Source organism: Neovison vison, chromosome 7 (assembly GCF_020171115.1).
Source record: "Neovison vison isolate M4711 chromosome 7, ASM_NN_V1, whole genome shotgun sequence".
In the NCBI taxonomy this organism is placed as follows: domain Eukaryota; kingdom Metazoa; phylum Chordata; class Mammalia; order Carnivora; family Mustelidae; genus Neogale; species Neogale vison.
This window is the reverse complement of record NC_058097.1, coordinates 157,177,653-157,191,430: the sequence shown is the minus strand read 5'-3', so window position 1 is coordinate 157,191,430 and position 13,778 is coordinate 157,177,653. Positions and strand designations below refer to the sequence as shown.

Here is a 13,778-nt window from a genome sequence, read left to right as displayed (position 1 = left end):
AAAAAAGAAAACTATTTATTTGAGAGAGAGTAAGAGAGTGCACAAGCAGGGTGAAGGGCATAGGGAGAAGCAGAATTTCCACTGAGCAGGAAGCCCAAAGTGGGGCTCCATTCCAGGACTCTGGGGTCATGACCTGAACTGAAGGCAGATGCTTAACAGGCATCCTGTATTTAGAAAACTTAAGGGATGTTACTTTGCTTTCTTAAGGTTTTTTCTTAAGAATTAAAAAAGTTATATGCATAATTTGGAAGAGCACCCAACAAAAGGAGCAACTATTTACATCTCATTTTTGCCCTCCTACATTGTTAGCGCTCCGACCAGTAAGAGGCAGTAAGAGGCAGCGGTTGCTAGAGGTGAAAACACTTGACCGTCCTGGCTCTGTGTAAAGAAAACCTCCATGCTTTCTTCACAGATGTCACTCACTAGAAAAACAGGATTCTGATAGAAACTTTAATAGTTTTGTAAGTAGGAAACTTAAGAACCTCCTTCCACAGCTTAGGGAGCTACAGGTAGAATTTGCCTGGAACATTATTAAATTCTGTGGCTTGTGTTCCCTAAGGATTCTTCTACGTGAGTTCTCTTATTGCTTGTGGTGGACAGAACCACCCTAATTGGAGACTGAAGATTGGAGAATCCCAAGTCCATCCATGTATGTTTCCTGAAGGGTTCAAGTGCTTTACTGAACTAGAGAAGAAACTCGCTGCTAGATTTTGAATTTGGAGTAAACATTGTTCTGACTTACCCTATTTTAGGTTTTCCCCTGTATTTTCCAATTGCCTCAACAACGAAAATCTTGGGTTTTCCTAATGAAGAACCAATTCACTTTACCAAAAACTGATATATTTTTCAAACACAGACAACTGGGTCACACTGTATATAAAGCCTTTTACTAAAAAGGCCAAATGTTATCTTTTGGCACTACTACTTCTAAGGTAAAAAGTTAGTACTAGGGGCACCTGGGTGGCTCAGTGGATTAAAGCCTCTGCCTTTGGCTCTGGTCATGATTCCAGGGTCCTGGGATCAAGCCCCACATTGGGCTCTCTGCTCAGCGGGGAGCCTGCTGCCCGCTCTTCTCTCTGCCTGCTTCTCTGCCTACTTGTGATCTCTGTCAAAAAAAAAAAAAAAAAAAAAGTTAGTACTAGGTATACTCCAGAAAGATATTAATATCTTTTTGGAGTAAAGGAACAATCGACTTTATCAGTTTGTTTCTTGCCACTATTTCTGCTCTATCATGAACAAATACAATTATTTCCAGGATATATCTTAAAATCCCCATCGTTTTTTATTCTTGTCCCACAGCTGAGCAAATCCCTCTTTAGGATATATGACAACTGACTTGGCTTGGGCTGTGAAACACGTCTCAGCCTTATAGCCTGTTTATGCTCATTCATGCACATTTGCTCCTTCAAATTCTAACTAGGTTTGTAAAAGTCAATTTTATGCATTACAATATCAAGGTCTATTTATAGTGATTTATGGGATGAGAAATTGGGTTACATGGCTTCCTAACATCCCACCAAGTATGTATGGCTTTGGATTTTAAGTGGTTTGCGTTATTCTTTTCCAAGTGGATTGTCACACTGAGTTAACAATGTCTTTTGGAATTCCACTAATAAATCACAGATTCTCACTGCTAGTATTCCATTGCTTATTTAATGACACCCTATTCGAGTGCTGGGTTTTGCAAGCTAAATGGAGTACTTAAAATCTCTGAATGCCCTCTGAACTTTTGGTTCAGATCAGACTCATTGGAAGCTTTGCGTTTTCAGAATTTCTCGGCCACGGCTGCAGTTCCAAATGTAGCTTCTTGTCATGTCTTTTTGGGTTTTGCAGGGCTCCCCCAGGCCGGGGGCTGGGAGAACGGAAAGAGCTCATCGGTTTGTTTGAAGGCAGGCAAGCTGTACAGGCAGCTTTTCCCAGACTCTCCCAGCTCCGGCTTTTCATGCATACCAGCAGATCCGCTTTTTTCCTCCAGTGATTGAAACCATCTGGACTGCAGGGGGGTCACGTGTGTATGAGAAAATGACATAAAGTTTCAGACCCCCTTGTGCTTTGCTCCAGATACAGACAATTCTTGTTCGGATGGTGCCGAGGTGAGGGCCGACCAGTTGCGGGCCAACTCCTCATCCAGTCCACCACCCCCATTTTCCCAGCCCGGGTCCCTCCCCCCACCCCCTTGCCTCCCGGCTCCGTACTCTCTGCGCGGTTTTCTTGTTCTCTTCAGTGCCTCGGAGCACACCCCTCTACCGGGTTCCAGCCGCCCACCCTCTCTGTCTCGGGTGGAGGCACACCTCCTCCACGCCCCCCTCCACTCAAATTCGTGCTCCCTCCCATCTCTCTCCCTCCAGCCGGGCCACAGCCTGGGGCGCGGATGCCTGCCGGACCACCGCCCTCTCTCCCGGAGCGGCTCCTCCCCCGGGCTGCGCGGCTCCAGACAAGCCCCCATCAGTGCGAGCGCCCAGCCTGGCTGGGGAGCTCAGAGGTAAGTGCGTCCGGCCGCCACTCCGGCTTTCGAAGCCGGTCTTCCCGCGTGTTGGGAAGGGGGGGCGGTTGGAGGAAGGGAGGGTTGCCCGTGCCCTTACTCCAGGAGGGGCGCGGGTTCCGCTCTGCCGCGCCCTGCCCGCCGCTGCAGCCCTAGTCCTTTCCCCGCTATTCACCGCTCTAGCCTCCACCGAGTTCCAGCTCCGTAAGTATTCGCGCCGAGCGCCCACACTCGTGGGGCCTCTGCAGGAGCAGAGGAGCAGGGCGGAGGGGCAGCTTCCCGGGGTGGTGGGGACTGCCCTCCCGGCCGTTGGTCGGGGCAGGCTGTGCTTTCCGGCAGGCTAGGGCCACACAGTTGGGGGTGGGGAGCCGCGAGACCAGGGTCTAGGGAAGTACAGAGCTGCGTGCAGCGAGGAGACTGCAGGCTGTCTCGGGAGTGGGCTCGGTATGCCGCCTCGTCCCCCGGGCTCACCCGAGCTGCACTGCTGTGGCTGTCGAGCCCTTACCTGTAGCTTGTATGCAGGCTCCTTGAGGGACGGACGGACACGCGCGCGCGCGCGCGCACACACACACACACACACACACACACACACACACACACACGGAACTCAAACAAAGGAAAATTAACTTTGCACTCTATCACTTCAGCAAATTAAACTGCGACTCTTTGTGACTGATTAGCTTTCCATTTTTGTCCTTCTCCTTAAAAGTGCACTAAGTATTAAAGATGTATTTTTTAAGTGACTCAAGCCTAATGGAATAATACCCTTTAGCCAATGTTTGTGCTACCTTATCCAAGAATTTAGGAATTTAATAGAATTCAAGGAAGTGAACATTTTCAGATGTTTCTAAAGAGCTTATTTTCCTGGGACCTTTATATGAATGTTGTTTACAGTTACTTGAATATGAATAAAACAACTTCTTCCCTTCTTCACTAAGTGAGAGAATTTGCTTAATGCTGCCTTAGTCTAGTTCTTGATTTTATCCCTATGCAGGTGTTTCTGTTGTTTAGATATCAGGGTCTTGGGAATGGGAGAGGTGTCATTATTTCACCTCCAGGACAGGTTGAGTTATCTCTTAAATCCACACACTTGGACTGACTGTCCTGGGATAGGGCCGCAAGATTAAAACCCAAATGACTGTGTTACTGTTTTGTTTCCCCCCCTCCAGATAGTATTTTCAGAAAGTAAATTACTTCACTGATGAGATTTTTCAGAAACCGGCACATCTAAAGAATCAGAAATGGTTTAGGTTCAGAAAGCTGATCAGAAGTAGAGTCCAAATTGGTCACAGTCTGTCTCTAGTACTGAATTAAGGACTGCACAAAGGAAGAGCTCAGGAGGAGCCTGTTGAATGCAGGGAGTGAAGTAAAGGCTTCCTGGACTCTGCTGGCTTGTTTGAGCGTTCCTCTGTGACTTCTTAGGTACAAACTTCCTTTCCATTTATCTGGTAACTCTTACCTTTGGGAAAAAACTCCATATGATATGGGGGAGATTTGTTCAAGTGTATATGGGGAGTGGTATTCTCTTTAAAATATTTCTTATGGAAAACTTAGTGATTGATAATTAGTAAAAACTTTGCTATTGGGTTTGTGGACTTATTGAATAAAGAGGAGTGATACAGAAGAGAAGAATAAAGAATTTCGATCCCAATCCCTTTGCTTAGAATATAAGAATTAGTTATAGAAGCTCAGAAGGGAAAATGATTATGAGCCAGTGTGTTTCCTAGAAGAGGAAGGATTTCAATTAGTGTGGTCCTGAAACTGGTGGAGAGTTTCCAAGGGAGAGAGAAATAGAGATCCTGGGGAGAATTTCCAAGAAGAGAGAGAATAGGTCATTTGGACTGGAGCTGGCGAGAAAAGTAATACTTTCTGAGCATCTTACTCTGTGCCACATGCTGTGCTCTCTCTCATCCTCTAGTCATATGAAGTAGGTATTGTCATTCTTGTCTTAGAGAGAGGGGATTCTTGTTTTAAAGAGAGGATTCCAGAAGATGAGTAACCTGCTCAAGATCGCACAAGCAGTGAGTGGTAGAGCCGAGTTCTAACTCCTGGTTGTCTCCTTCTAAAGCTTGCGCTTCCGCAGCTGCCTTCCATAATGGGATGTGGAAAGTTAAGCTGAAGTGGACTGGTCAGCTTGAATACTGGCTCAGGAGCTGTAATTTTATCCTATACACACTGTCTGACTTTTAAAGATTTTTGAGAGAAGGAGTGATGGGCAAAACAGTGTTTTGAAGATTAATGTGACACCAGGGAACAGCAGTGTGAGATGCTTGTCACAGGTAAGGTGCAAGATGTAGTTCTTAATTCAGGAGGTTAAAAAAAGTGAAGGTAGCCAAGATACTTGGGTGTTTAAATTCTTGCCGCATTTACCATAGCCTCCAATAGCTTGGTTCCCTGGGTAGGAACTCATTGCACTGACCACAGGGCTGCTGGGGATCTAGAAAAGAGCTGGATCTGACCAGGCAAACACTGAACTGGAATGTGTATGCCGAACAGCACGCCCAGCAGTTTATCCTTTATGCTCCCCACATGGGTTGCAGTGCTTTGGTGAAAGTTTTTCTTTCTTTTATGACTACCCTGGGACAGAGATCAATGTTGTCATTTGTTTAAGAGCCTTTACTAGGAGGCAAAGTTGAGCTCCCAAACCAGGGCCTCTGCCCTAAAGATCTCATTTAAGTTGAGGTGTCCTTATCCCCCCAGTATTCCCATGTTTCTTAAAAATGCTGAATTTTAAAATTTGGTACTGGCAAGATAAAAATGAATTGAGATTACCTCTCTTAATAAGATCAGTTATAAGAAAATGGACACTTATTTCCCTTTTATTTATTTATTTATTTTTTGCCGAGGAACAATAGAGGACTCTGGAGAGTTACTCTGTGGGAATTTTGAAGGACTGGGACAAGGATTTAGAGATGTACAGAGCTCTTCCTACCCCTCTGCATTTCTTACCAATTAATTGTGTTGTTCATATACACAGCTAGGGAGCTTACAGGGCCTTTGAATACCCAAGTTTATAGCCAGGCCCTTTGATTCTCTGCAGATAATGGGCTCAGGAAGGGCAGTAGTGGGTGGAGCCATTTTATTAGAATTGTCTCCCACATTGAATACAATCTAGATGTCTGGTTTTTCCATGTGCAACCTCTAGGTCTTTTTCTCTGAACTGGTCAGTGCCCTGAGGATTTGGTTTTTAGGCAAGGAATATCAGGTAGTGAGAAAGGGGGTTGTGCAAAAAAAGCAGAAAAATGAAGTTTGTCAGCTACAGAATTTTTATTTTAATTAATGTTAGAGTCCACCATAGTTTTTTGTAACATACAAAATGTAAACCCAAAATATGATCTTAGTTCTCTATAACCATTTTTACCTTAAAGAGCCTCTAACTGGAAAGCTTGCCCCATGAATGGGCCTTTGATAGGTATAATTCTCAGCAGCAGCTCTAATGGTGTGAGGACATGACTTAATTTGGGTTTTGGATCTCAGAAGAATGTGACCTCTCACTGTAGGGGATTTAGACTCCAAAGATGTGGGTTAAAGTTCTTCTTTGCCATTTTTATTTAAAAGTGTCTGGAGTTTGATGTCAGGGCAATCTCTTAGCTTATTTATTCTAGTTCATCTAAAGGAGGGTAATCCCCAGGTCCAACCAGAGTTCATGCCCTGATTAGTTCTGTGGTTCCTTCTTGTAGTTTGTACTCTTGTATCATCTGAAAGCCATTTTGTTTTATCTGTAGCCTGTGGTTATGAACAGAAAGGAAAATCAGCTAGGATTTCCTCCAGAGAATGGCAACTTTCCTTATTAGTCGACTGGTAATCTTGGGTAGGAGTTTCTGTGAGAATGCTCTTGAGGTTAGTTTTGGGAATTGGGGTCTCAAATAGTGACTTTGGCGGTGCTCTTATGTAAATGTCAGAAATGTTTAATTGCATTTTTGGTTCATTGCTTACTCATACAATTGATTATTTATTTATTTGTTTGTTTGCTTATTTATTTGACAGAGAGAGATCACAAGTAGGCAGAGAGGCAGGCAGAGAGAGAGAGGAGGAAGCAGGCTCCCTGATGAGCATAGAGCCCGACGCGGGACTCGATCCCAGACCCTGAGATCATGACCCGAGCCAAAGGCAGAGGCTCAACCCACTGAGCCACCCAGGCACCCGATTATTAGTGTTTTTATGGTGACCATTTGTTATTTTTATCATTTATTCAAGGAGTGACTTAGATTTTCTAAGCTAGCAGAACGCTTAGAAAAATACTACTGGAATATCCTTTTGGTTCTCAGATGTAATCTCCATTTCTCCAGTGGAACCATTTGACCATTTTAACTCATTCTGCCTCCAGATATCCCTAAATCTCTCTCAAGTGATTTGCTGTCTCTCAAGAGATTTCACAATCTCTCTAGGAAACTTTTCTGAGCTTTCCAGACTGATGATGATTACAGATTATCTCCTTGTCTTTAGCCTGAGTTTTCTTTTAGCGTTGCTTGTTTTCACTGTTTTCCCATCCCTCTTCAACACACAGATGTTCACAGAGTGAACAACTTGTCTTTCAAGGACTCCAGGGGCAGCTACCAAATGTGCACATTGCCCCTCTGGACTCATCCGTTCTTTCCCTTTATCTGGCTAACCAAGCTGAAGCACTCTGTATTTTTCTTTATACATTTCTCTTTTCAGACCTATGATTATACTTGTTGCTTTGTTGTTTTTTTTTTTTATTCAGGAAGTCAATATCAGATATGTTAGCAATTACAGCTTTTGGTGAAGGGAGACTTTTGGAAATAAAATGTGCTTTTCCCCCCAATCTGCATGAATCATTGTGTAACTTCTGAATACTCTGGAGATGATCTTCTAAAAAAAAATTATCAAAAGAATTTTGCGTAAGTCCTTTAAGAGCTTAAAAAGAATCCAGCCTTTGTAAGACTACACTAAAAGTAACAGACAAACCGAATCAGGGCCTTTCTAGAAGATAAGAATCATTTGTTTATACCAGAATTTAGGATCCCCGAGCAAATATGATAGAATGAATCTACTAACCCTTTGTTAATAGCATAAGAAGTAAGAACCTTTTTAGTGGACCCTTGTGATAAAGGGCCATAGTGATTAGAATATGCTGAGAAACCTGATTGTCAGTGTTCTGGAAACTAACTTTTGAGTGGGCATGTATAAAGGTTGGTAGCTTTTAGTCTTCCTTTGGTGTGAAGTAGGGATCTTGGATGTTAATTAAACTAAGAACAAGTTTGAATCTAGATATTTGTGGACTTCCTCTCCTTCTCCCTAAAGGCTAATTGGAGTGGAGCAGAAAGTGCCTCTCATCAGGGAGTCCTTGTCTGAGAATGCTTTGTCAGACACTCGTCTGTGTTACTCTCATTCATACACTCTTTCTTGTGTTCATCATTTGTTGAATATCCACTGTAGAAAAGGCACTGGGCTAGTGCTTTCAAGTGTCTGTCCTCTCATAACTTTTTTTTTCAGTGAACATGCTTCATATTAGGTGTTTGAAGAATCAGCGAGTGGGTAAAGTTAAGAAATTAGATGGGGAATTGATTTTGGATGTGGGTGTTGGGTAAATCCTGATTAGAATTGAGAAGTGGCCATTTGTACATCACTCTGCCCTCTGGTCTAGGTGACAAGGAGGCTGACCATGTGGGATATATTTTTTAGTGAGTGAACAGGGCCTAGTTATTTATTTTTGCTGTCAGTTGTGTTAAATTACATTTTCTGTTGCCAGGAACTCCGCTTAGCATAATACCCCTTGCATTCGGAAGTACCAGGTAGTTGGTAGTAAGGACTAGGTGGAGAAGTGTTTCCTGAAGGTCTGGTTTGGCCAAGGATGGATTCTAGGTGCTTAGACCCAATGGGCTTCTACACAAACTGGAGTGATTCTAACCCTGGAACCCAAGGGGTATGGAAGTTCTCTTCAAATGCTGTACTGGTATGGGAGGGATGACAAAGCTTTTGTTTCTCAGTGGACCCCAGAATCTGTACATGGAGACCCAGAGTTGAAGAAAACCCAGCTTACAAATGAATATTTAGTACTATATAGAGTTAGGGAGAATATGGGAAAATGGGATTTAAGATCAAAGGGTTCATTTGTGTCCTTAATATCAAATTAATCAGAAATATCAGTTGTGAGGGTTTTGTTTTGCTCTTTTTTTCTTTTCCATGTATGTGTTTTGACAGGTCTTGAAATTGACATTATCTTAAATTGGAATAATATTAGGACTAAAATGTTTATACAGAAAATGATAGTAGAGTTATGGGAGATGGGCAAAGGCCACTTTGTATCTTACTTCAGACCATTCAAAAAATCCCCATGAGTACCTCAGTGGTCAGAATTAGTTTGAAATCGTTTTGCTGAGAGGCATGGGTAAAATGACATTTATTAGCTTTGGTTTATTCCTGGTTTAGATATGAGCAAGAAAGCTACTTTGGGAGCAGTATCATGTGCCCAGCCCTGCCCACATTCAAGCTGCCTACTTAGTTCCCATGTATTTGTCACTGTAACTGGCCCCTGGAGGGCCAGGGTAGATCTCAGGATATGAGGCTCAGATTTGATTGAATTTACATCAAAAGATGCCTGGCTGTCTCAGGCAGTAGAGCATTAGACTCTTAATCTCAGGGCTGTGAGTTTGAGCCCCACGTTGGATGTAGAGATTGCTTAAAAGTAAAATATTTTTAAAAAAGGGGGGGAATTGGACCTGGTAGGTCACCAAGGCCATGGGTGTGGGGAGATAGGTGCATTAGGCAGGGAAGAAAAACTGAAGGGCATGTAGTACAATGGAAATTGAGTAAAGAAATTAAAAAGTTAGAATTCTTTTTCCCCCTCATTGACTTAGACCTTTGTTCAGTTAGAAATGTTTATCACTTGAGGTCATTTTTATGAACACTCACTGTAACTAGTTGAAGGCGCTGTGATTCCTGTGTATTGATGGGAAGAACCCTCCTAGATGATTCTCCGGATATGTATTTGGATTATTTCCATTTTCTTTCCCTCTTTTTCTCCTAAGTTGTGATGCTGTTTTTTTGTTTGTTTGTTTTAAGGAATATTCTGGATTTAGTATCTGGAAACTTTTAGGGCTGTGGGGACTGGGGGCAGGGGTGCTGAGTGTGACATGTTGTCAGGTATGAGAGGCTTTTACACTCAGACAAATTTCCAGGAACAAGGGGACATAAAAGTTTATCTACAAAGTTAGAAAGGAGAACGTCATGGCAGGTGGTATAACTGCTTTGGCCGTTGTGACGGTCTCCGTTAAGATGGGGCTGATTGTTGGATGATGGAGTGGTATTGAGAATATTTTATAATCCACATTACTCCTTGAAGAAGATTTTTTTTTTAAAGATTTTATTTATTTATTTGACAGACAGAAATCACAAGCAGGCAGACAGGCAGGCAGAGAGAGGGAGAGGAGGAAGCAGGCTCCCTGCAGAGCAGAGAGCCCGATGCGGGACTCGATCCCAGGACCCTGAGATCATGACCTGAGCCGAAGGCAGCGGCTTAACCCACTGAGCCACCCAGGCGCCCGAAGATTTTTTTTCTTTAAGGAAAACCATAGTGCATTATGTTGATTTTTGTTTTGAAATTTGTATGACATATCCATAAGTGAGCATATAGAGAAACCAGCTCTTTTGAGATCACACAGCTCAAAAGACGAAGAGCCAGGATGTGGTGAATCTAGGCAGAGACTGAATGCCAAGCACTTAACTTGTTCTGTATAGCCTCTAACTGGTCTTGACTCCTCCACTCCCTTCCCAGTCTCATCTCCATATAGCAACCAAAGTATTATATCTGTCCCTAACTTCTGCCCTCCTATGGAAAACCCCACATCACACTTAGAGTCCAGTTGCCAAGTTCTTAAGTGCTCTAACCTGTAGTCCTTCCACCTGCTGTCCACCATCCTCCCCATCTCTTCTGTCACAGAGCCTTTGCCCTCTACCTGGGGTACTCATCTTGAATACTGCTAGTTTTTACCCTCCTTCATTTGGATATCAGCTCAAATGCATCTCCTTGAGAAGGCTTTCCCTGACCATCCTATGTAAACCGCTCTTAGTGAATCTTTAATCCTTCCTTTGTTTTTCTTCCTAAAATTATATTATGTATTTGTGTGTTTTTCCTGTTTGCTTTCACAAATAAATAAACTCCTTGAGATGAGGGAGTTGGTTTATCTATTTACTGGTATCTTTACTTTTTAGAACAGTACATGGAAAGTTTTCTTTAAATATTTAAGTGAGTAAGTGGTGTCATTTGCATTTGACGTTCATGTTTAACATGTCTTCACTTGGATAAAAATAGCAGAGAAGAAAGGGATATACAGGTGATACATTCAGATCTGGGTCTTGGTTTTATATTTGTTGCCAAGGCTTTGCCATAATATGTGGCAGAGAAATGCTCAGAAAATCTGACTTGAGGTAGCTCAGTTGGTTAAGTATGTGCCTTCGGCCTGTGTCATGATCTCAGGGTCATGGGATTGAGCCCCACAGGGAGCTTGCTTCTTCCTCTCTCTGGTCATTCTCTCTTTTCCTCTTTCTCGAATAAATAAAATCTTAAAAAAAAAAAGAGAGAGAGAGAGAAAAAAAAATCTGAGTTGAACAAATCTACTGTTTGATTTATTTTGGATTTCTGACAAGAGTTCAAAGAAGGGAGAGAATAGGGTACCTGGGTGGCTCAGTGGTTAAGCCTCTGCCTTTGGCTCAGGCCTTGATCTCAGGTTCCTGGGATTGAGTCCCACATCGGGCTCTCTGCTCAGTGGGGAGCCTGTTTCCCCCTCTCTCTCTGCCTTTCTCTCTGCCTACTTGTGATTTCTGTCTGTCAAATCAATAAATAAAATCTTCTTAAAAAATTAAAAAAATAAAAGAAGGGAGAGAATAGTATGGACTGGAGTGCTTAGAGAAAATTTGTGGAGGCCTTGAAGGAGGATTGAATTTGTTTAGGTGTATAGGAATTGTAGAGATGGGGTTGTTGTTGTAGTTTATTTTTTTAAAGATTTACAAGTGATTGGGAGGGGGGGCAGAAGGGGAGAATCTTTAAGATGACTCTTTGCTGAGTGCAGAACCTGATCCCAGGATCCCGAGATTGTGACCTGACTGAAATCAAGAGTTGGCTGCTCTGGATGGAAAGCCATCCAGGTGCCCTGTTGTTGTTTTTAAGCTGGAAAGACTATTAGGATGATCTCTTTCAGCTTCTTGGTTATAGATGGGGAAACTGAATCCAGAGAAACAAAGAACTTGTCCAAAGGCACACATGGTGAACCATATCTGGAATTCAGGTATTTTGATTCCTGTGTCAGTTCTTTTTCCTCTGTACAGTGCTGCCTTCAGAATCAAGGATATGCTTTGGGGGTAGGAAAGTGATTAGGAATATTGAGAGCAAAGGCCCAGAAAAAATGTTGGCTGTGTGGGATGGAAATTAGGTCATCTTAATTGAAACAACAAGTTTATGAAAGAGCTCCATGGGAGATATGTAGGCTGTAGAAGCTGGATAAGACCAGATCCTGGACGATTTTTTTCTTTCTTTTTTTTGGTCTTAAGTAATCTCTGTTCTCAATGTTGGGGTTGAAGTCACAACCTGGAGATCAAATGTTGTATGCTCTACCAACTGAGCCAGCCAGGAGCCCCATATCCTGGAGGATCTTGAATATTATCTTGGATACTTTAAATTTAGAATTACAGGGAGGCATGTGAAAATACTTTAAATATTGTTCTGTATCTTCTCTCCAATAAAGGTGACCAATAATGTAGTACAGAAAATGGATTAGAATTGAAGAATACTTTGGAGTCTTGGAGGAGTTAGAAGGCCCTTATAACAATCCAAGTATTAGTGTAGTTTGCGGCCTAGTAACATTTCAGTTTGTTTTGTTCTTGTTGGAAATTGTGCATTTTTTTGAAGACGATATATAAATTTCTGACAAAAGATGTGTATACCCAGATTTCTAGGGGAGTTTGGGAGTAAGAACCCTGAAGAACCAGTTTTTTTACTTTATTCAATTTCATATATGTTATAAATGAAATTTCTGTGTCTAAATGGTAACCCATCTTAAGAAATCCAGGTCAGGGAGGCACCTGGGTGGCTCAGTGGGTTAAGCCTCTGCCTTCAGCCCAGGTCATGATCTCAGGGTCCTGGGATCGAACCCCGTATCAGGCTCTCTGCTCAGCAGGGAGCCTGCTTCCCCCACTCTCTCTGCCTGCCTGTCTGCCTACTTGTGATCTCTCTCTCTCTCTCTGTTAAATAAATAAATAAAATCTTTACAAAAAAAAAAAAAAAAGAAAAAGAAAAAAAAAGAAAAGAAAATCCAGGTCAGTGAAGCTTGTGGCAGGGGGTATGGGGAAGGCAGAAGTTGCAGATGGACAATCAATGGGAGCAGCTTCCAAAAGAGAGCCTGGGCTTCTCTGTTAGAGCTGTTTCATCATGGCTAGAGAGTCAGGAATCCAGAGACCTCAGCCTGGCACTGGATTTAAAAAAAAAAATTTTTTTTTTTCTTATTTATTTATTAGAGAGAGAGAGAGCATGAGAGGAGAGAGGTCATTGAAAGAAACAGACTCCCTGCTGGGCTGGGAGCCCCATGTGGGATTCTACCCCAGGACTCCAGGATCATGACCCGAGCCGAAGGCACTCGTCTAACCAACTGAGCCACCCAGGTGCCCCCCAAAATTGTGGGCTTACAATTCTTTGGCTGGATAGGTTGTGGTGAACCCCTGGCCCATTCATGTGGTCCACGTACTTTTTTTTTTTTTTTTTAACATTTCTTTATTTTGTGGGGAGGACAGAGAGAGAGAGAGCATCCTAAGCACACTAGGCACTGAGCTCAGAACCCAATGTGGGGCTTGATCCCACAACCACGAGATCATGACCTGAGCTGAAACCAAATGCTGGTCATTCAACCAAGTGCACCACAAGGCGCCCCATGTAGTCCACGTAAGTTTTCAGCTGGAGCTGATGAGACTAGATTGATACAACCCTTACCAGGCCAGTATATTGGCACAGGGTATGATACTTTAAAAGTTTTTTCCATCCTCAGGAATCTTTTTCCATCTCCAAGGAAAAACTGTAAAAGTCAGTGTGTAAGTGAGAACACAGACCTTTAAATAATATCTCAAATTTGGATCTGAGAGTTTGGGATGCAGAAAAATCCTGGAGCATTAACATCCAACAAATACTTACTGAGCAGCACCTGTTAAACACCTCATACTGTGCTCAGTATTAGAGCTTGAATCTTTTGATCATATTGCATCAAGTGTTATTGTTAGGATATTAACATTTGGTTCTATTTCTTATTTATTTATTTAAAGATTTATTTATTTATTTATTTATTTGACA

At 42.5% G+C, this 13,778-nt stretch overlaps 1 protein-coding gene across 2 annotated transcripts in view; it reads left to right on the top strand.

Moving 5' to 3' along the window:
* The first annotated feature begins 2,348 nt into the window (after positions 1 to 2,348).
* Positions 2,349 to 13,778, top strand: part of DENND2B (DENN domain containing 2B) — a 154,008-nt gene continuing 142,578 nt past the window's right edge. The window contains exon 1 of one of the 2 annotated variants that reach the window (XM_044258777.1): positions 2,349 to 2,482. The gene's annotated coding sequence lies outside the window, so the exon portion shown is untranslated. Of the gene's footprint in view, positions 2,483 to 2,634; positions 2,687 to 13,778 lie in introns of those variants that run through there. The other variant, XM_044258778.1, reaches the window with a different exon arrangement.